The sequence below is a fragment of the Paramisgurnus dabryanus genome, chromosome 9 (genome assembly GCF_030506205.2).
Source record: "Paramisgurnus dabryanus chromosome 9, PD_genome_1.1, whole genome shotgun sequence".
NCBI classification, from domain to species: domain Eukaryota; kingdom Metazoa; phylum Chordata; class Actinopteri; order Cypriniformes; family Cobitidae; genus Paramisgurnus; species Paramisgurnus dabryanus.
Genome location: NC_133345.1, coordinates 6,735,526 through 6,751,182, shown reverse-complemented (window position 1 = coordinate 6,751,182; position 15,657 = coordinate 6,735,526). Strand labels below are relative to the sequence as shown.

Genomic DNA, 15,657 nt, shown 5'->3' with positions numbered 1-15,657 from the left:
AAGACTTATGTGGCAACGCCATGACATCGGTGAACACTTACAGAAAGATCGCATTCATGGGAAAAAATGACATAAAAAAAAATTAATTAATTAAATGCTTACAGCACCTGGTATTCCCAGGCGGTCTCCCATCCAAGTACTAACCAGGCCCGACCCTGCTTGGCTTACGAGATCAGACGAGAACGGGCGTGCTCAGGGTGGTGTGGCCGTAAGCGAGTGCTGACTCGATTCGAGAGACACTTCAAGGCTAATGTGGCAACGCAATGACATCGGTAAATGGTTACAGAAAGGACGCATTCATGGGAAAAAATGACATAAAAAAAATAATTAATTAATTAAATGCTTACAGCACCTGGTATTCCCAGGCGGTCTCCCATCCAAGTACTAACCAGGCCCGACCCTGCTTGGCTTCCGAGATCAGACGAGAGCGGGCGTGCTCAGGGTGGTGTGGCCGTAAGCGAGTGCTGACTCGCTTCGATAGACACTTCAAGACTTATGTGGCAACGCCATGACATCAGTGAACGCTTACAGAAAGGTCGCATTCATGGGAAAAAATGACATAAAAAAATAATTAATTAATTAAATGCTTACAGCACCTGGTATTCCCAGGCGGTCTCCCATCCAAGTACTAACCAGGCCCGACCCTGCTTGGCTTCCGAGATCAGACGAGAGCGGGCGTGCTCAGGGTGGTGTGGCCGTAAGCGAGTGCTGACTCGATTCGAGAGACACTTCAAGGCTAATGTGGCAACGCAATGACATCGGTAAATGGTTACAGAAAGGACGCATTCATGGGAAAAAATGACATAAAAAAAATTATTAATTAATTAAATGCTTACAGCACCTGGTATTCCCAGGCGGTCTCCCATCCAAGTACTAACCAGGCCCGAACCTGCTTGGCTTCCGAGATCAGACGAGAGCGGGCGTGCTCAGGGTGGTGTGGCCGTAAGCGAGTGCAGACTTGATTCGAGAGACACTTCAAAACTAATGTGGCAACGCCATGCCATGGGAGAACGCTTACAGAAAGGACGCATTCATGGGAAAAAATGACATAAAAAAATAATTAATTAATTAAATGCTTAGAGCACCTGGTATTCCCAGGCGGTCTCCCATCCAAGTACTAACCAGGCCCGACCCTGCTTGGCTTACGAGATCAGACGAGAGCGGGCGTGCTCAGGGTGGCGTGGCCGTAAGCGAGTGCTGACTTGATTCGAGAGACACTTCAAAACTAATGTGGCAACGCCATGCCATGGGAGAACGCTTACAGAAAGGACGCATTCATGGGAAAAATGACATAAATAATTAATTAATTTAATTCTTACAGCACCAGGTATTCCCAGGCGGTCTCCCATCCAAGTACTAACCAGGCCCGACCCTGCTTGGCTTCCGAGATCAGACGAGAGCGGGCGTGCTCAGGGTGGTGTGGCCGTAAGCGAGTGCAGACTTGATTCGAGAGACACTTCAAAACTAATGTGGCAACGCCATGCCATGGGAGAACGCTTACAGAAAGGACGCATTCATGGGAAAATATGACATAAATAAATATTTAATTAATTAAATGCTTACAGCACCTGGTATTCCCAGGCGGTCTCCCATCCAAGTACTAACCAGGCCCGACCCTGCTTGGCTTCCGAGATCAGACGAGAGCGGGCGTGCTCAGGGTGGTGTGGCCGTAAGCGAGTGCCGACTCGAATCGACAGACACTTCAAGACTTATGTGGCAACGCCATGACATCAGTGAACGCTTACAGAAAGAACGCATTCATGGGAAAAAATGACATAAATAAATATTTAATTAATTAAATGCTTACAGCACCTGGTATTCCCAGGCAATCTCCCATCCAAGTACTAACCAGGCCCGACCCTGCTTGGCTTCCGAGATCAGACGAGAGCGGGCGTGCTCAGGGTGGTGTGGCCGTAAGCGAGTGCGGACTTGATTCGAGAGACACTTCAAAACTAATGTGGCAACGGCATGCCATGGGAGAACGCTTACAGAAAGGACGCATTCATGGGAAAAATGACATAAAAAATTAATTAATTAAATTCTTACAGCACCAGGTATTCCCAGGCGGTCTCCCATCCAAGTACTAACCAGGCCCGACCCTGCTTGGCTTCCGAGATCAGACGAGAGCGGGCGTGCTCAGGGTGGTGTGGCCGTAAACGAGTGCTGACTCGATTCGAGAGACACTTCAAGGCTAATGTGGCAACGCAATGACATCGGTAAATGGTTACAGAAAGGACGCATTCATGGGAAAAAATGACATAAAAAAATTAATTAATTAATTAAATGCTTACAGCACCTGGTATTCCCAGGCGGTCTCCCATCCAAGTACTAACCAGGCCCGACCCTGCTTGGCTTCCGAGATCAGACGAGAGCGGGAGTGCTCAGGGTGGTGTGGCCGTAAGCGAGTGCTGACTCGCTTCGATAGACACTTCAAGACTTATGTGGCAACGCCATGACATCAGTGAACACTTACAGAAAGATCGCATTCATGGGAAAAAATGACATAAAAAAATAATTAATTAATTAATTGCTTAGAGCACCTGGTATACCCAGGCGGTCTCCCATCCAAGTACTAACCAGGCCCGACCCTGCTTGGCTTACGAGATCAGACGAGAGCGGGCGTGCTCAGGGTGGCGTGGCCGTAAGCGAGTGCTGACTTGATTCGAGAGACACTTCAAAACTAATGTGGCAACGCCATGCCATGGGAGAACGCTTACAGAAAGGACGCATTCATGGGAAAAATGACATAAATAATTAATTAATTTAATTCTTACAGCACCAGGTATTCCCAGGCGGTCTCCCATCCAAGTACTAACCAGGCCCAACCCTGCTTGGCTTCCGAGATCAGACGAGAGCGGGCGTGCTCAGGGTGGTGTGGCCGTAAACGAGTGCTGACTCGATTCGAGAGACACTTCAAGGCTAATGTGGCAACGCAATGACATCGATAAATGGTTACAGAAAGGACGCATTCATGGGAAAAAATGACATAAAAAAAATAATTAATCAATTAAATGCTTACAGCATCTGGTATTCCCAGGCGGTCTCCCATCCAAGTACTAACCAGGCCCGACCCTGCTTGGTTTCCGAGATCAGACGAGAGCGGGCGTGCTCAGGGTGGTGTGGCCGTAAACGAGTGCTGACCCGATTCGAGAGACACTTCAAGGCTAATGTGGCAACGCAATGACATCGGTAAATGGTTACAGAACGGACGCATTCATGGGAAAAAATGACATAAAAAAAATATTTAATTAATTAAATGCTTACAGCACCTGGTATTCCCAGGCGGTCTCCCATCCAAGTACTAACCAGGCCCGACCCTGCTTGGCTTCCGAGATCAGACGAGAGCGGGCGTGCTCAGGGTGGTGTGGCCGTAAACGAGTGCTGACTCGCTTCGATAGACACTTCAAGACTTATGTGGCAACGCCATGACATCAGTGAACGCTTACAGAAAGGTCGCATTCATGGGAAAAAATGACATAAAAAAATAATTAATTAATTAAATGCTTACAGCACCTGGTATTCCCAGGCGGTCTCCCATCCAAGTACTAACCAGGCCCGACCCTGCTTGGCTTCCGAGATCAGACGAGAGCGGGCGTGCTCAGGGTGGTGTGGCCGTAAGCGAGTGCTGACTCGATATGAGAGACACATCAAGGCTAATGTGGCAACGCAATGACATCGGTAAATGGTTACAGAAAGGACGCATTCATGGGAAAAAATGACATAAAAAAAATTATTAATTAATTAAATGCTTACAGCACCTGGTATTCCCAGGCGGTCTCCCATCCAAGTACTAACCAGGCCCGACCCTGCTTGGCTTCCGAGATCAGACGAGAGCGGGCGTGCTCAGGGTGGTGTGGCCGTAAGCGAGTGCAGACTTGATTCGAGAGACACTTCAAAACTAATGTGGCAACGCCATGCCATGGGAGAACGCTTACAGAAAGGACGCATTCATGGGAAAATATGACATAAATAAATATTTAATTAATTAAATGCTTACAGCACCTGGTATTCCCAGGCGGTCTCCCATCCAAGTACTAACCAGGCCCGACCCTGCTTGGCTTCCGAGATCAGACGAGAGCGGGCGTGCTCAGGGTGGTGTGGCCGTAAGCGAGTGCCGACTCGAATCGACAGACACTTCAAGACTTATGTGGCAACGCCATGACATCAGTGAACGCTTACAGAAAGAACGCATTCATGGGAAAAAATGACATAAATAAATATTTAATTAATTAAATGCTTACAGCACCTGGTATTCCCAGGCAATCTCCCATCCAAGTACTAACCAGGCCCGACCCTGCTTGGCTTCCGAGATCAGACGAGAGCGGGCGTGCTCAGGGTGGTGTGGCCGTAAGCGAGTGCGGACTTGATTCGAGAGACACTTTAAAACTAATGTGGCAACGGCATGCCATGGGAGAACGCTTACAGAAAGGACGCATTCATGGGAAAAATGACATAAAAAATTAATTAATTAAATTCTTACAGCACCAGGTATTCCCAGGCGGTCTCCCATCCAAGTACTAACCAGGCCCGACCCTGCTTGGCTTCCGAGATCAGACGAGAGCGGGCGTGCTCAGGGTGGTGTGGCCGTAAACGAGTGCTGACTCGATTCGAGAGACACTTCAAGGCTAATGTGTCAACGCAATGACATCGGTAAATGGTTACAGAAAGGACGCATTCATGGGAAAAAATGACATAAAAAAATAATTAATTAATTAAATGCTTACAGCACATGGTATTCCCAGGCGGTCTCCCATCCAAGTACTAACCAGGCCCGACCCTGCTTGGCTTCCGAGATCAGACGAGAGCGGGCGTGCTCAGGGTGGTGTGGCCGTAAGCGAGTGCTGACTCGCTTCGATAGACACTTCAAGACTTATGTGGCAACGCCATGACATCAGTGAACGCTTACAGAAAGATCGCATTCATGGGAAAAAATGACATAAAAAAATAATTAATTAATTAAATGCTTAGAGCACCTGGTATTCCCAGGCGGTCTCCCATCCAAGTACTAACCAGGCCCGACCCTGCTTGGCTTACGAGATCAGACGAGAGCGGGCGTGCTCAGGGTGGCGTGGCCGTAAGCGAGTGCTGACTTGATTCGAGAGACACTTCAAAACTAATGTGGCAACGCCATGCCATGGGAGAACGCTTACAGAAAGGACGCATTCATGGGAAAAATGACATAAATAATTAATTAATTTAATTCTTACAGCACCAGGTATTCCCAGGCGGTCTCCCATCCAAGTACTAACCAGGCCCGACCCTGCTTGGCTTCCGAGATCAGACGAGAGCGGGCGTGCTCAGGGTGGTGTGGCCGTAAACGAGTGCTGACTCGATTCGAGAGACACTTCAAGGCTAATGTGGCAACGCAATGACATCGGTAAATGGTTACAGAAAGGACGCATTCATGGGAAAAAATGACATAAAAAAAATAATTAATTAATTAAATGCTTACAGCACCTGGTATTCCCAGGCGGTCTCCCATCCAAGTACTAACCAGGCCCGACCCTGCTTGGCTTCCGAGATCAGACGAGAGCGGGCGTGCTCAGGGTGGCGTGGCCGTAAGCGAGTGCTGACTTGATTCGAGAGACACTTCAAAACTAATGTGGCAACGCCATGCCATGGGAGAACGCTTACAGAAAGGACGCATTCATGGGAAAAATGACATAAATAATTAATTAATTTAATTCTTACAGCACCAGGTATTCCCAGGCGGTCTCCCATCCAAGTACTAACCAGGCCCGACCCTGCTTGGCTTCCGAGATCAGACGAGAGCGGGCGTGCTCAGGGTGGTGTGGCCGTAAGCGAGTGCTGACTCGATTCGAGAGACACTTCAAGGCTAATGTGGCAACGCAATGACATCGGTAAATGGTTACAGAAAGGACGCATTCATGGGAAAATATGACATAAATAAATATTTAATTAATTAAATGCTTACAGCACCTGGTATTCCCAGGCGGTCTCCCATCCAAGTACTAACCAGGCCCGACCCTGCTTGGCTTCCGAGATCAGACGAGAGCGGGCGTGCTCAGGGTGGTGTGGCCGTAAGCGAGTGCTGACTCGCTTCGATAGACACTTCAAGACTTATGTGGCAACGCCATGACATCGGTGAACACTTACAGAAAGATCGCATTCATGGGAAAAAATGACATAAAAAAATAATTAATTAATTAAATGCTTACAGCACCTGGTATTCCCAGGCGGTCTCCCATCCAAGTACTAACCAGGCCCGACCCTGCTTGGCTTACGAGATCAGACGAGAGCGGGCGTGCTCAGGGTGGTGTGGCCGTAAGCGAGTGCTGACTCGATTCGAGAGACACTTCAAGGCTAATGTGGCAACGCAATGACATCGGTAAATGGTTACAGAAAGGACGCATTCATGGGAAAAAATGACATAAAAAAAAATAATTAATTAATTAAATGCTTACAGCACCTGGTATTCCCAGGCGGTCTCCCATCCAAGTACTAACCAGGCCCGACCCTGCTTGGCTTCCGAGATCAGACGAGAGCGGGCGTGCTCAGGGTGGTGTGGCCGTAAGCGAGTGCTGACTCGCTTCGATAGACACTTCAAGACTTATGTGGCAACGCCATGACATCAGTGAACGCTTACAGAAAGGTCGCATTCATGGGAAAAAATGACATAAAAAAATATTTAATTAATTAAATGCTTACAGCACCTGGTATTCCCAGGCGGTCTCCCATCCAAGTACTAACCAGGCCCGACCCTGCTTGGCTTCCGAGATCAGACGAGAGCGGGCGTGCTCAGGGTGGTGTGGCCGTAAGCGAGTGCTGACTCGATTCGAGAGACACTTCAAGGCTAATGTGGCAACGCAATGACATCGGTAAATGGTTACAGAAAGGACGCATTCATGGGAAAAAATGACATAAAAAAAATTATTAATTAATTAAATGCTTACAGCACCTGGTATTCCCAGGCGGTCTCCCATCCAAGTACTAACCAGGCCCGACCCTGCTTGGCTTCCGAGATCAGACGAGAGCGGGCGTGCTCAGGGTGGTGTGGCCGTAAGCGAGTGCAGACTTGATTCGAGAGACACTTCAAAACTAATGTGGCAACGCCATGCCATGGGAGAACGCTTACAGAAAGGACGCATTCATGGGAAAAAATGACATAAAAAAATAATTAATTAATTAAATGCTTAGAGCACCTGGTATTCCCAGGCGGTCTCCCATCCAAGTACTAACCAGGCCCGACCCTGCTTGGCTTACGAGATCAGACGAGAGCGGGCGTGCTCAGGGTGGCGTGGCCGTAAGCGAGTGCTGACTTGATTCGAGAGACACTTCAAAACTAATGTGGCAAAGCCATGCCATGGGAGAACGCTTACAGAAAGGACGCATTCATGGGAAAAATGACATAAATAATTAATTAATTTAATTCTTACAGCACCAGGTATTCCCAGGCGGTCTCCCATCCAAGTACTAACCAGGCCCGACCCTGCTTGGCTTCCGAGATCAGACGAGAGCGGGCGTGCTCAGGGTGGTGTGGCCGTAAACGAGTGCTGACTCGATTCGAGAGACACTTCAAGGCTAATGTGGCAACGCAATGACATCGGTAAATGGTTACAGAAAGGACGCATTCATGGGAAAAAATGACATAAAAAAAATAATTAATTAATTAAATGCTTACAGCACCTGGTATTCCCAGGCGGTCTCCCATCCAAGTACTAACCAGGCCCGACCCTGCTTGGCTTCCGAGATCAGACGAGAGCGGGCGTGCTCAGGGTGGTGTGGCCGTAAGCGAGTGCTGACTCGATTCGAGAGACACTTCAAGGCTAATGTGGCAACGCAATGACATCGGTAAATGGTTACAGAAAGGACGCATTCATGGGAAAATATGACATAAATAAATATTTAATTAATTAAATGCTTACAGCACCTGGTATTCCCAGGCGGTCTCCCATCCAAGTACTAACCAGGCCCGACCCTGCTTGGCTTCCGAGATCAGACGAGAGCGGGCGTGCTCAGGGTGGTGTGGCCGTAAGCGAGTGCTGACTCGCTTCGATAGACACTTCAAGACTTATGTGGCAACGCCATGACATCGGTGAACACTTACAGAAAGATCGCATTCATGGGAAAATATGACATAAATAAATATTTAATTAATTAAATGCTTACAGCACCTGGTATTCCCAGGCGGTCTCCCATCCAAGTACTAACCAGGCCCGACCCTGCTTGGCTTACGAGATCAGACGAGAACGGGCGTGCTCAGGGTGGTGTGGCCGTAAGCGAGTGCTGACTCGATTCGAGAGACACTTCAAGGCTAATGTGGCAACGCAATGACATCGGTAAATGGTTACAGAAAGGACGCATTCATGGGAAAAAATGACATAAAAAAAATTATTAATTAATTAAATGCTTACAGCACCTGGTATTCCCAGGCGGTCTCCCATCCAAGTACTAACCAGGCCCGACCCTGCTTGGCTTCCGAGATCAGACGAGAGCGGGCGTGCTCAGGGTGGTGTGGCCGTAAGCGAGTGCTGACTCGCTTCGATAGACACTTCAAGACTTATGTGGCAACGCCATGACATCAGTGAACGCTTACAGAAAGGTCGCATTCATGGGAAAAAATGACATAAAAAATAATTAATTAATTAAATGCTTACAGCACCTGGTATTCCCAGGCGGTCTCCCATCCAAGTACTAACCAGGCCCGACCCTGCTTGGCTTCCGAGATCAGACGAGAGCGGGCGTGCTCAGGGTGGTGTGGCCGTAAGCGAGTGCTGACTCGATTCGAGAGACACTTCAAGGCTAATGTGGCAACGCAATGACATCGGTAAATGGTTACAGAAAGGACGCATTCATGGGAAAAAATGACATAAAAAAAATTATTAATTAATTAAATGCTTACAGCACCTGGTATTCCCAGGCGGTCTCCCATCCAAGTACTAACCAGGCCCGACCCTGCTTGGCTTCCGAGATCAGACGAGAGCGGGCGTGCTCAGGGTGGTGTGGCCGTAAGCGAGTGCAGACTTGATTCGAGAGACACTTCAAAACTAATGTGGCAACGCCATGCCATGGGAGAACGCTTACAGAAAGGACGCATTCATGGGAAAAAATGACATAAAAAATAATTAATTAATTAAATGCTTAGAGCACCTGGTATTCCCAGGCGGTCTCCCATCCAAGTACTAACCAGGCCCGACCCTGCTTGGCTTCCGAGATCAGACGAGAGCGGGCGTGCTCAGGGTGGTGTGGCCGTAAACGAGTGCTGACTCGATTCGAGAGACACTTCAAGGCTAATGTGGCAACGCAATGACATCGGTAAATGGTTACAGAAAGGACGCATTCATGGGAAAATATGACATAAATAAATATTTAATTAATTAAATGCTTACAGCACCTGGTATTCCCAGGCGGTCTCCCATCCAAGTACTAACCAGGCCCGACCCTGCTTGGCTTCCGAGATCAGACGAGAGCGGGCGTGCTCAGGGTGGTGTGGCCGTAAGCGAGTGCTGACTCGATTCGAGAGACACTTCAAGGCTAATGTGGCAACGCAATGACATCGGAAATGGTTACAGAAAGGACGCATTCATGGGAAAATATGACATAAATAAATATTTAATTAATTAAATGCTTACAGCACCTGGTATTCCCAGGCGGTCTCCCATCCAAGTACTAACCAGGCCCGACCCTGCTTGGCTTCCGAGATCAGACGAGAGCGGGCGTGCTCAGGGTGGTGTGGCCGTAAGCGAGTGCTGACTCGCTTCGATAGACACTTCAAGACTTATGTGGCAACGCCATGACATCAGTGAACGCTTACAGAAAGGTCGCATTCATGGGAAAAAATGACATAAAAAAATAATTAATTAATTAAATGCTTACAGCACCTGGTATTCCCAGGCGGTCTCCCATCCAAGTACTAACCAGGCCCGACCCTGCTTGGCCTCCGAGATCAGACGAGAGCGGGCGTGCTCAGGGTGGTGTGGCCGTAAGCGAGTGCTGACTCGATTCGAGAGACACTTCAAGGCTAATGTGGCAACGCAATGACATCGGTAAATGGTTACAGAAAGGACGCATTCATGGGAAAAAATGACATAAAAAAATTTATTAATTAATTAAATGCTTACAGCACCTGGTATTCCCAGGCGGTCTCCCATCCAAGTACTAACCAGGCCCGACCCTGCTTGGCTTCCGAGATCAGACGAGAGCAGGCGTGCTCAGGGTGGTGTGGCCGTAAGCTAGTGCAGACTTGATTCGAGAGACACTTCAAAACTAATGTGGCAACGCCATGCCATGGGAGAACGCTTACAGAAAGGACGCATTCATGGGAAAAAATGACATAAAAAAATAATTAATTAATTAAATGCTTAGAGCACCTGGTATTCCCAGGCGGTCTCCCATCCAAGTACTAACCAGGCCCGACCCTGCTTGGCTTACGAGATCAGACGAGAGCGGGCGTGCTCAGGGTGGCGTGGCCGTAAGCGAGTGCTGACTTGATTCGAGAGACACTTCAAAACTAATGTGGCAACGCCATGCCATGGGAGAACGCTTACAGAAAGGACGCATTCATGGGAAAAATGACATAAATAATTAATTAATTTAATTCTTACAGCACCAGGTATTCCCAGGCGGTCTCCCATCCAAGTACTAACCAGGCCCGACCCTGCTTGGCTTCCGAGATCAGACGAGAGCGGGCGTGCTCAGGGTGGTGTGGCCGTAAACGAGTGCTGACTCGATTCGAGAGACACTTCAAGGCTAATGTGGCAACGCAATGACATCGGTAAATGGTTACAGAAAGGACGCATTCATGGGAAAAAATGACATAAAAAAAATAATTAATTAATTAAATGCTTACAGCACCTGGTATTCCCAGGCGGTCTCCCATCCAAGTACTAACCAGGCCCGACCCTGCTTGGCTTCCGAGATCAGACGAGAGCGGGCGTGCTCAGGGTGGTGTGGCCGTAAGCGAGTGCTGACTCGCTTCGATAGACACTTCAAGACTTATGTGGCAACGCCATGACATCAGTGAACGCTTACAGAAAGGTCGCATTCATGGGAAAAAATGACATAAAAAAATATTTAATTAATTAAATGCTTACAGCACCTGGTATTCCCAGGCGGTCTCCCATCCAAGTACTAACCAGGCCCGACCCTGCTTGGCTTCCGAGATCAGACGAGAGCGGGCGTGCTCAGGGTGGTGTGGCCGTAAGCGAGTGCTGACTCGATTCGAGAGACACTTCAAGGCTAATGTGGCAACGCAATGACATCGGTAAATGGTTACAGAAAGGACGCATTCATGGGAAAAAATGACATAAAAAAAATTATTAATTAATTAAATGCTTACAGCACCTGGTATTCCCAGGCGGTCTCCCATCCAAGTACTAACCAGGCCCGACCCTGCTTGGCTTCCGAGATCAGACGAGAGCGGGCGTGCTCAGGGTGGTGTGGCCGTAAGCGAGTGCAGACTTGATTCGAGAGACACTTCAAAACTAATGTGGCAACGCCATGCCATGGGAGAACGCTTACAGAAAGGACGCATTCATGGGAAAAAATGACATAAAAAAATAATTAATTAATTAAATGCTTAGAGCACCTGGTATTCCCAGGCGGTCTCCCATCCAAGTACTAACCAGGCCCGACCCTGCTTGGCTTACGAGATCAGACGAGAGCGGGCGTGCTCAGGGTGGCGTGGCCGTAAGCGAGTGCTGACTTGATTCGAGAGACACTTCAAAACTAATGTGGCAACGCCATGCCATGGGAGAACGCTTACAGAAAGGACGCATTCATGGGAAAAATGACATAAATAATTAATTAATTTAATTCTTACAGCACCAGGTATTCCCAGGCGGTCTCCCATCCAAGTACTAACCAGGCCCGACCCTGCTTGGCTTCCGAGATCAGACGAGAGCGGGCGTGCTCAGGGTGGTGTGGCCGTAAACGAGTGCTGACTCGATTCGAGAGACACTTCAAGGCTAATGTGGCAACGCAATGACATCGGTAAATGGTTACAGAAAGGACGCATTCATGGGAAAAAATGACATAAAAAAAATAATTAATTAATTAAATGCTTACAGCACCTGGTATTCCCAGGCGGTCTCCCATCCAAGTACTAACCAGGCCCGACCCTGCTTGGCTTCCGAGATCAGACGAGAGCGGGCGTGCTCAGGGTGGTGTGGCCGTAAGCGAGTGCTGACTCGATTCGAGAGACACTTCAAGGCTAATGTGGCAACGCAATGACATCGGTAAATGGTTACAGAAAGGACGCATTCATGGGAAAATATGACATAAATAAATATTTAATTAATTAAATGCTTACAGCACCTGGTATTCCCAGGCGGTCTCCCATCCAAGTACTAACCAGGCCCGACCCTGCTTGGCTTCCGAGATCAGACGAGAGCGGGCGTGCTCAGGGTGGTGTGGCCGTAAGCGAGTGCTGACTCGCTTCGATAGACACTTCAAGACTTATGTGGCAACGCCATGACATCGGTGAACACTTACAGAAAGATCGCATTCATGGGAAAAAATGACATTAAAAAATAATTAATTAATTAAATGCTTACAGCACCTGGTATTCCCAGGCGGTCTCCCATCCAAGTACTAACCAGGCCCGACCCTGCTTGGCTTACGAGATCAGACGAGAACGGGCGTGCTCAGGGTGGTGTGGCCGTAAGCGAGTGCTGACTCGATTCGAGAGACACTTCAAGGCTAATGTGGCAACGCAATGACATCGGTAAATGGTTACAGAAAGGACGCATTCATGGGAAAAAATGACATAAAAAAAATAATTAATTAATTAAATGCTTACAGCACCTGGTATTCCCAGGCGGTCTCCCATCCAAGTACTAACCAGGCCCGACCCTGCTTGGCTTCCGAGATCAGACGAGAGCGGGCGTGCTCAGGGTGGTGTGGCCGTAAGCGAGTGCTGACTCGCTTCGATAGACACTTCAAGACTTATGTGGCAACGCCATGACATCAGTGAACGCTTACAGAAAGGTCGCATTCATGGGAAAAAAATGACATAAAAAATAATTAATTAATTAAATGCTTACAGCACCTGGTATTCCCAGGCGGTCTCCCATCCAAGTACTAACCAGGCCCGACCCTGCTTGGCTTCCGAGATCAGACGAGAGCGGGCGTGCTCAGGGTGGTGTGGCCGTAAGCGAGTGCTGACTCGCTTCGATAGACACTTCAAGACTTATGTGGCAACGCCATGACATCAGTGAACGCTTACAGATAGGTCGCATTCATGGGAAAAAATGACATAAAAAAAATTATTAATTAATTAAATGCTTACAGCACCTGGTATTCCCAGGCGGTCTCCCATCCAAGTACTAACCAGGCCCGACCCTGCTTGGCTTCCGAGATCAGACGAGAGCGGGCGTGCTCAGGGTGGTGTGGCCGTAAGCGAGTGCAGACTTGATTCGAGAGACACTTCAAAACTAATGAGGCAACGCCATGCCATGGGAGAACGCTTACAGAAAGGACGCATTCATGGGAAAAATGACATAAATAATTAATTAATTTAATTCTTACAGCACCAGGTATTCCCAGGCGGTCTCCCATCCAAGTACTAACCAGGCCCGACCCTGCTTGGCTTCCGAGATCAGACGAGAGCGGGCGTGCTCAGGGTGGTGTGGCCGTAAACGAGTGCTGACTCGATTCGAGAGACACTTCAAGGCTAATGTGGCAACGCAATGACATCGGTAAATGGTTACAGAAAGGACGCATTCATGGGAAAAAATGACATAAAAAAAATAATTAATTAATTAAATGCTTACAGCACCTGGTATTCCCAGGCGGTCTCCCATCCAAGTACTAACCAGGCCCGACCCTGCTTGGCTTCCGAGATCAGACGAGAGCGGGCGTGCTCAGGGTGGTGTGGCCGTAAGCGAGTGCTGACTCGATTCGAGAGACACTTCAAGGCTAATGTGGCAACGCAATGACATCGGTAAATGGTTACAGAAAGGACGCATTCATGGGAAAATATGACATAAATAAATATTTAATTAATTAAATGCTTACAGCACCTGGTATTCCCAGGCGGTCTCCCATCCAAGTACTAACCAGGCCCGACCCTGCTTGGCTTCCGAGATCAGACGAGAGCGGGCGTGCTCAGGGTGGTGTGGCCGTAAGCGAGTGCTGACTCGCTTCGATAGACACTTCAAGACTTATGTGGCAACGCCATGACATCGGTGAACACTTACAGAAAGATCGCATTCATTGGAAAAAATGACATTAAAAAATAATTAATTAATTAAATGCTTACAGCACCTGGTATTCCCAGGCGGTCTCCCATCCAAGTACTAACCAGGCCCGACCCTGCTTGGCTTACGAGATCAGACGAGAACGGGCGTGCTCAGGGTGGTGTGGCCGTAAGCGAGTGCTGACTCGATTCGAGAGACACTTCAAGGCTAATGTGGCAACGCAATGACATCGGTAAATGGTTACAGAAAGGACGCATTCATGGGAAAAAATGACATAAAAAAAATAATTAATTAATTAAATGTTTACAGCACCTGGTATTCCCAGGCGGCCTCCCATCCAAGTACTAACCAGGCCCGACCCTGCTTGGCTTCCGAGATCAGACGAGAGCGGGCGTGCTCAGGGTGGTGTGGCCGTAAGCGAGTGCTGACTCGCTTCGATAGACACTTCAAGACTTATGTGGCAACGCCATGACATCAGTGAACGCTTACAGAAAGGTCGCATTCATGGGAAAAAATGACATAAAAAATAATTAATTAATTAAATGCTTACAGCACCTGGTATTCCCAGGCGGTCTCCCATCCAAGTACTAACCAGGCCCGACCCTGCTTGGCTTCCGAGATCAGACGAGAGCGGGCGTGCTCAGGGTGGTGTGGCCGTAAGCGAGTGCTGACTCGCTTCGATAGACACTTCAAGACTTATGTGGCAACGCCATGACATCAGTGAACGCTTACAGAAAGGTCGCATTCATGGGAAAAAATGACATAAAAAATAATTAATTAATTAAATGCTTACAGCACCTGGTATTCCCAGGCGGTCTCCCATCCAAGTACTAACCAGGCCCGACCCTGCTTGGCTTCCGAGATCAGACGAGAGCGGGCGTGCTCAGGGTGGTGTGGCCGTAAGCGAGTGCTGACTCGATTCGAGAGACACTTCAAGGCTAATGTGGCAATGCAATGACATCGGTAAATGGTTACAGAAAGGACGCATTCATGGGAAAAAATGACATAAAAAAAATTATTAATTAATTAAATGCTTACAGCACCTGGTATTCCCAGGCGGTCTCCCATCCAAGTACTAACCAGGCCCGACCCTGCTTGGCTTCCGAGATCAGACGAGAGCGGGCGTGCTCAGGGTGGTGTGGCCGTAAGCGAGTGCAGACTTGATTCGAGAGACACTTCAAAACTAATGTGGCAACGCCATGCCATGGGAGAACGCTTACAGAAAGGACGCATTCATGGGAAAAAATGACATAAAAAAATAATTAATAAATTAAATGCTTAGAGCACCTGGTATTCCCAGGCGGTCTCCCATCCAAGTACTAACCAGGCCCGACCCTGCTTGGCTTACGAGATCAGACGAGAGCGGGCGTGCTCAGGGTGGCGTGGCCGTAAGCGAGTGCTGACTTGATTCGAGAGACACTTCAAAACTAATGTGGCAACGCCATGCCATGGGAGAACGCTTACAGAAAGGACGCATTCATGGGAAAAATGACATAAA

At 48.3% G+C, this 15,657-nt stretch overlaps 53 non-coding genes and 11 pseudogenes across 53 annotated transcripts; all 64 read right to left on the bottom strand.

Annotated features, from left to right (window-relative positions):
* Positions 1–95: 95 nt before the first annotated feature.
* Positions 96–214, bottom strand: LOC135724204 (5S ribosomal RNA). The gene has a single exon (XR_010523875.1). It is a non-coding gene; the product is annotated as a 5S ribosomal RNA (ribosomal RNA).
* A 126-nt stretch (positions 215–340) lies between these two features.
* LOC135723326 (5S ribosomal RNA) lies at positions 341–459 on the bottom strand. The gene has a single exon (XR_010523034.1). It is a non-coding gene; the product is annotated as a 5S ribosomal RNA (ribosomal RNA).
* A 125-nt stretch (positions 460–584) lies between these two features.
* LOC135723327 (5S ribosomal RNA) lies at positions 585–703 on the bottom strand. The gene has a single exon (XR_010523035.1). It is a non-coding gene; the product is annotated as a 5S ribosomal RNA (ribosomal RNA).
* Positions 704–829: 126 nt separating this feature from the next.
* Positions 830–948, bottom strand: LOC135724413 (5S ribosomal RNA). Its single transcript, XR_010524080.1, has one exon. It is a non-coding gene; the product is annotated as a 5S ribosomal RNA (ribosomal RNA).
* A 125-nt stretch (positions 949–1,073) lies between these two features.
* LOC135726706 (5S ribosomal RNA) lies at positions 1,074–1,192 on the bottom strand (annotated as a pseudogene).
* A 120-nt stretch (positions 1,193–1,312) lies between these two features.
* Positions 1,313–1,431, bottom strand: LOC135723951 (5S ribosomal RNA). Its single transcript, XR_010523629.1, has one exon. It is a non-coding gene; the product is annotated as a 5S ribosomal RNA (ribosomal RNA).
* Positions 1,432–1,556: 125 nt separating this feature from the next.
* On the bottom strand, positions 1,557–1,675 carry LOC135723328 (5S ribosomal RNA). The gene has a single exon (XR_010523036.1). It is a non-coding gene; the product is annotated as a 5S ribosomal RNA (ribosomal RNA).
* A 125-nt stretch (positions 1,676–1,800) lies between these two features.
* Positions 1,801–1,919, bottom strand: LOC135725526 (5S ribosomal RNA; annotated as a pseudogene).
* A 120-nt stretch (positions 1,920–2,039) lies between these two features.
* LOC135725026 (5S ribosomal RNA) lies at positions 2,040–2,158 on the bottom strand. The gene has a single exon (XR_010524680.1). It is a non-coding gene; the product is annotated as a 5S ribosomal RNA (ribosomal RNA).
* Positions 2,159–2,284: 126 nt separating this feature from the next.
* On the bottom strand, positions 2,285–2,403 carry LOC135723390 (5S ribosomal RNA). Its single transcript, XR_010523097.1, has one exon. It is a non-coding gene; the product is annotated as a 5S ribosomal RNA (ribosomal RNA).
* Positions 2,404–2,528: 125 nt separating this feature from the next.
* LOC135726884 (5S ribosomal RNA) lies at positions 2,529–2,647 on the bottom strand (annotated as a pseudogene).
* A 120-nt stretch (positions 2,648–2,767) lies between these two features.
* Positions 2,768–2,886, bottom strand: LOC135724301 (5S ribosomal RNA). The gene has a single exon (XR_010523969.1). It is a non-coding gene; the product is annotated as a 5S ribosomal RNA (ribosomal RNA).
* Positions 2,887–3,012: 126 nt separating this feature from the next.
* On the bottom strand, positions 3,013–3,131 carry LOC135726167 (5S ribosomal RNA; annotated as a pseudogene).
* Positions 3,132–3,257: 126 nt separating this feature from the next.
* On the bottom strand, positions 3,258–3,376 carry LOC135723542 (5S ribosomal RNA). The gene has a single exon (XR_010523243.1). It is a non-coding gene; the product is annotated as a 5S ribosomal RNA (ribosomal RNA).
* Positions 3,377–3,501: 125 nt separating this feature from the next.
* Positions 3,502–3,620, bottom strand: LOC135723329 (5S ribosomal RNA). Its single transcript, XR_010523037.1, has one exon. It is a non-coding gene; the product is annotated as a 5S ribosomal RNA (ribosomal RNA).
* Positions 3,621–3,746: 126 nt separating this feature from the next.
* Positions 3,747–3,865, bottom strand: LOC135723330 (5S ribosomal RNA). Its single transcript, XR_010523038.1, has one exon. It is a non-coding gene; the product is annotated as a 5S ribosomal RNA (ribosomal RNA).
* Positions 3,866–3,990: 125 nt separating this feature from the next.
* Positions 3,991–4,109, bottom strand: LOC135723331 (5S ribosomal RNA). Its single transcript, XR_010523039.1, has one exon. It is a non-coding gene; the product is annotated as a 5S ribosomal RNA (ribosomal RNA).
* Positions 4,110–4,234: 125 nt separating this feature from the next.
* LOC135725527 (5S ribosomal RNA) lies at positions 4,235–4,353 on the bottom strand (annotated as a pseudogene).
* A 120-nt stretch (positions 4,354–4,473) lies between these two features.
* Positions 4,474–4,592, bottom strand: LOC135725027 (5S ribosomal RNA). The gene has a single exon (XR_010524681.1). It is a non-coding gene; the product is annotated as a 5S ribosomal RNA (ribosomal RNA).
* A 125-nt stretch (positions 4,593–4,717) lies between these two features.
* LOC135724473 (5S ribosomal RNA) lies at positions 4,718–4,836 on the bottom strand. Its single transcript, XR_010524138.1, has one exon. It is a non-coding gene; the product is annotated as a 5S ribosomal RNA (ribosomal RNA).
* Positions 4,837–4,961: 125 nt separating this feature from the next.
* Positions 4,962–5,080, bottom strand: LOC135726707 (5S ribosomal RNA; annotated as a pseudogene).
* Positions 5,081–5,200: 120 nt separating this feature from the next.
* On the bottom strand, positions 5,201–5,319 carry LOC135725028 (5S ribosomal RNA). Its single transcript, XR_010524682.1, has one exon. It is a non-coding gene; the product is annotated as a 5S ribosomal RNA (ribosomal RNA).
* A 126-nt stretch (positions 5,320–5,445) lies between these two features.
* Positions 5,446–5,564, bottom strand: LOC135723725 (5S ribosomal RNA). The gene has a single exon (XR_010523414.1). It is a non-coding gene; the product is annotated as a 5S ribosomal RNA (ribosomal RNA).
* A 120-nt stretch (positions 5,565–5,684) lies between these two features.
* On the bottom strand, positions 5,685–5,803 carry LOC135723952 (5S ribosomal RNA). Its single transcript, XR_010523630.1, has one exon. It is a non-coding gene; the product is annotated as a 5S ribosomal RNA (ribosomal RNA).
* A 125-nt stretch (positions 5,804–5,928) lies between these two features.
* Positions 5,929–6,047, bottom strand: LOC135723332 (5S ribosomal RNA). The gene has a single exon (XR_010523040.1). It is a non-coding gene; the product is annotated as a 5S ribosomal RNA (ribosomal RNA).
* Positions 6,048–6,172: 125 nt separating this feature from the next.
* Positions 6,173–6,291, bottom strand: LOC135724453 (5S ribosomal RNA). The gene has a single exon (XR_010524119.1). It is a non-coding gene; the product is annotated as a 5S ribosomal RNA (ribosomal RNA).
* Positions 6,292–6,418: 127 nt separating this feature from the next.
* Positions 6,419–6,537, bottom strand: LOC135723333 (5S ribosomal RNA). The gene has a single exon (XR_010523041.1). It is a non-coding gene; the product is annotated as a 5S ribosomal RNA (ribosomal RNA).
* Positions 6,538–6,662: 125 nt separating this feature from the next.
* LOC135723334 (5S ribosomal RNA) lies at positions 6,663–6,781 on the bottom strand. Its single transcript, XR_010523042.1, has one exon. It is a non-coding gene; the product is annotated as a 5S ribosomal RNA (ribosomal RNA).
* A 126-nt stretch (positions 6,782–6,907) lies between these two features.
* Positions 6,908–7,026, bottom strand: LOC135723335 (5S ribosomal RNA). Its single transcript, XR_010523043.1, has one exon. It is a non-coding gene; the product is annotated as a 5S ribosomal RNA (ribosomal RNA).
* A 125-nt stretch (positions 7,027–7,151) lies between these two features.
* Positions 7,152–7,270, bottom strand: LOC135726708 (5S ribosomal RNA; annotated as a pseudogene).
* Positions 7,271–7,390: 120 nt separating this feature from the next.
* LOC135725029 (5S ribosomal RNA) lies at positions 7,391–7,509 on the bottom strand. Its single transcript, XR_010524683.1, has one exon. It is a non-coding gene; the product is annotated as a 5S ribosomal RNA (ribosomal RNA).
* A 126-nt stretch (positions 7,510–7,635) lies between these two features.
* LOC135723337 (5S ribosomal RNA) lies at positions 7,636–7,754 on the bottom strand. Its single transcript, XR_010523045.1, has one exon. It is a non-coding gene; the product is annotated as a 5S ribosomal RNA (ribosomal RNA).
* Positions 7,755–7,879: 125 nt separating this feature from the next.
* LOC135723338 (5S ribosomal RNA) lies at positions 7,880–7,998 on the bottom strand. The gene has a single exon (XR_010523046.1). It is a non-coding gene; the product is annotated as a 5S ribosomal RNA (ribosomal RNA).
* A 125-nt stretch (positions 7,999–8,123) lies between these two features.
* On the bottom strand, positions 8,124–8,242 carry LOC135724205 (5S ribosomal RNA). The gene has a single exon (XR_010523876.1). It is a non-coding gene; the product is annotated as a 5S ribosomal RNA (ribosomal RNA).
* Positions 8,243–8,368: 126 nt separating this feature from the next.
* On the bottom strand, positions 8,369–8,487 carry LOC135723339 (5S ribosomal RNA). Its single transcript, XR_010523047.1, has one exon. It is a non-coding gene; the product is annotated as a 5S ribosomal RNA (ribosomal RNA).
* Positions 8,488–8,611: 124 nt separating this feature from the next.
* Positions 8,612–8,730, bottom strand: LOC135723340 (5S ribosomal RNA). Its single transcript, XR_010523048.1, has one exon. It is a non-coding gene; the product is annotated as a 5S ribosomal RNA (ribosomal RNA).
* Positions 8,731–8,856: 126 nt separating this feature from the next.
* On the bottom strand, positions 8,857–8,975 carry LOC135723341 (5S ribosomal RNA). The gene has a single exon (XR_010523049.1). It is a non-coding gene; the product is annotated as a 5S ribosomal RNA (ribosomal RNA).
* A 124-nt stretch (positions 8,976–9,099) lies between these two features.
* Positions 9,100–9,218, bottom strand: LOC135725794 (5S ribosomal RNA; annotated as a pseudogene).
* Positions 9,219–9,343: 125 nt separating this feature from the next.
* LOC135723342 (5S ribosomal RNA) lies at positions 9,344–9,462 on the bottom strand. The gene has a single exon (XR_010523050.1). It is a non-coding gene; the product is annotated as a 5S ribosomal RNA (ribosomal RNA).
* Positions 9,463–9,586: 124 nt separating this feature from the next.
* LOC135723343 (5S ribosomal RNA) lies at positions 9,587–9,705 on the bottom strand. The gene has a single exon (XR_010523051.1). It is a non-coding gene; the product is annotated as a 5S ribosomal RNA (ribosomal RNA).
* A 125-nt stretch (positions 9,706–9,830) lies between these two features.
* LOC135723868 (5S ribosomal RNA) lies at positions 9,831–9,949 on the bottom strand. The gene has a single exon (XR_010523552.1). It is a non-coding gene; the product is annotated as a 5S ribosomal RNA (ribosomal RNA).
* Positions 9,950–10,075: 126 nt separating this feature from the next.
* Positions 10,076–10,194, bottom strand: LOC135723750 (5S ribosomal RNA). The gene has a single exon (XR_010523437.1). It is a non-coding gene; the product is annotated as a 5S ribosomal RNA (ribosomal RNA).
* A 125-nt stretch (positions 10,195–10,319) lies between these two features.
* On the bottom strand, positions 10,320–10,438 carry LOC135726709 (5S ribosomal RNA; annotated as a pseudogene).
* Positions 10,439–10,558: 120 nt separating this feature from the next.
* On the bottom strand, positions 10,559–10,677 carry LOC135725030 (5S ribosomal RNA). The gene has a single exon (XR_010524684.1). It is a non-coding gene; the product is annotated as a 5S ribosomal RNA (ribosomal RNA).
* A 126-nt stretch (positions 10,678–10,803) lies between these two features.
* Positions 10,804–10,922, bottom strand: LOC135723344 (5S ribosomal RNA). Its single transcript, XR_010523052.1, has one exon. It is a non-coding gene; the product is annotated as a 5S ribosomal RNA (ribosomal RNA).
* Positions 10,923–11,047: 125 nt separating this feature from the next.
* LOC135723345 (5S ribosomal RNA) lies at positions 11,048–11,166 on the bottom strand. Its single transcript, XR_010523053.1, has one exon. It is a non-coding gene; the product is annotated as a 5S ribosomal RNA (ribosomal RNA).
* Positions 11,167–11,292: 126 nt separating this feature from the next.
* Positions 11,293–11,411, bottom strand: LOC135723346 (5S ribosomal RNA). Its single transcript, XR_010523054.1, has one exon. It is a non-coding gene; the product is annotated as a 5S ribosomal RNA (ribosomal RNA).
* Positions 11,412–11,536: 125 nt separating this feature from the next.
* Positions 11,537–11,655, bottom strand: LOC135726710 (5S ribosomal RNA; annotated as a pseudogene).
* Positions 11,656–11,775: 120 nt separating this feature from the next.
* Positions 11,776–11,894, bottom strand: LOC135725032 (5S ribosomal RNA). Its single transcript, XR_010524686.1, has one exon. It is a non-coding gene; the product is annotated as a 5S ribosomal RNA (ribosomal RNA).
* A 126-nt stretch (positions 11,895–12,020) lies between these two features.
* Positions 12,021–12,139, bottom strand: LOC135723348 (5S ribosomal RNA). Its single transcript, XR_010523056.1, has one exon. It is a non-coding gene; the product is annotated as a 5S ribosomal RNA (ribosomal RNA).
* A 125-nt stretch (positions 12,140–12,264) lies between these two features.
* LOC135723349 (5S ribosomal RNA) lies at positions 12,265–12,383 on the bottom strand. Its single transcript, XR_010523057.1, has one exon. It is a non-coding gene; the product is annotated as a 5S ribosomal RNA (ribosomal RNA).
* Positions 12,384–12,508: 125 nt separating this feature from the next.
* LOC135724206 (5S ribosomal RNA) lies at positions 12,509–12,627 on the bottom strand. The gene has a single exon (XR_010523877.1). It is a non-coding gene; the product is annotated as a 5S ribosomal RNA (ribosomal RNA).
* A 126-nt stretch (positions 12,628–12,753) lies between these two features.
* LOC135723350 (5S ribosomal RNA) lies at positions 12,754–12,872 on the bottom strand. The gene has a single exon (XR_010523058.1). It is a non-coding gene; the product is annotated as a 5S ribosomal RNA (ribosomal RNA).
* A 125-nt stretch (positions 12,873–12,997) lies between these two features.
* LOC135723351 (5S ribosomal RNA) lies at positions 12,998–13,116 on the bottom strand. Its single transcript, XR_010523059.1, has one exon. It is a non-coding gene; the product is annotated as a 5S ribosomal RNA (ribosomal RNA).
* A 126-nt stretch (positions 13,117–13,242) lies between these two features.
* On the bottom strand, positions 13,243–13,361 carry LOC135723352 (5S ribosomal RNA). Its single transcript, XR_010523060.1, has one exon. It is a non-coding gene; the product is annotated as a 5S ribosomal RNA (ribosomal RNA).
* A 120-nt stretch (positions 13,362–13,481) lies between these two features.
* On the bottom strand, positions 13,482–13,600 carry LOC135725033 (5S ribosomal RNA). The gene has a single exon (XR_010524687.1). It is a non-coding gene; the product is annotated as a 5S ribosomal RNA (ribosomal RNA).
* A 126-nt stretch (positions 13,601–13,726) lies between these two features.
* Positions 13,727–13,845, bottom strand: LOC135723354 (5S ribosomal RNA). The gene has a single exon (XR_010523062.1). It is a non-coding gene; the product is annotated as a 5S ribosomal RNA (ribosomal RNA).
* A 125-nt stretch (positions 13,846–13,970) lies between these two features.
* LOC135723355 (5S ribosomal RNA) lies at positions 13,971–14,089 on the bottom strand. Its single transcript, XR_010523063.1, has one exon. It is a non-coding gene; the product is annotated as a 5S ribosomal RNA (ribosomal RNA).
* Positions 14,090–14,214: 125 nt separating this feature from the next.
* On the bottom strand, positions 14,215–14,333 carry LOC135724207 (5S ribosomal RNA). The gene has a single exon (XR_010523878.1). It is a non-coding gene; the product is annotated as a 5S ribosomal RNA (ribosomal RNA).
* A 126-nt stretch (positions 14,334–14,459) lies between these two features.
* Positions 14,460–14,578, bottom strand: LOC135725189 (5S ribosomal RNA). Its single transcript, XR_010524834.1, has one exon. It is a non-coding gene; the product is annotated as a 5S ribosomal RNA (ribosomal RNA).
* A 124-nt stretch (positions 14,579–14,702) lies between these two features.
* On the bottom strand, positions 14,703–14,821 carry LOC135723356 (5S ribosomal RNA). Its single transcript, XR_010523064.1, has one exon. It is a non-coding gene; the product is annotated as a 5S ribosomal RNA (ribosomal RNA).
* Positions 14,822–14,945: 124 nt separating this feature from the next.
* Positions 14,946–15,064, bottom strand: LOC135723357 (5S ribosomal RNA). The gene has a single exon (XR_010523065.1). It is a non-coding gene; the product is annotated as a 5S ribosomal RNA (ribosomal RNA).
* Positions 15,065–15,190: 126 nt separating this feature from the next.
* LOC135723358 (5S ribosomal RNA) lies at positions 15,191–15,309 on the bottom strand. The gene has a single exon (XR_010523066.1). It is a non-coding gene; the product is annotated as a 5S ribosomal RNA (ribosomal RNA).
* Positions 15,310–15,434: 125 nt separating this feature from the next.
* Positions 15,435–15,553, bottom strand: LOC135726711 (5S ribosomal RNA; annotated as a pseudogene).
* Between the last annotated feature and the right edge of the window lie 104 nt (positions 15,554–15,657).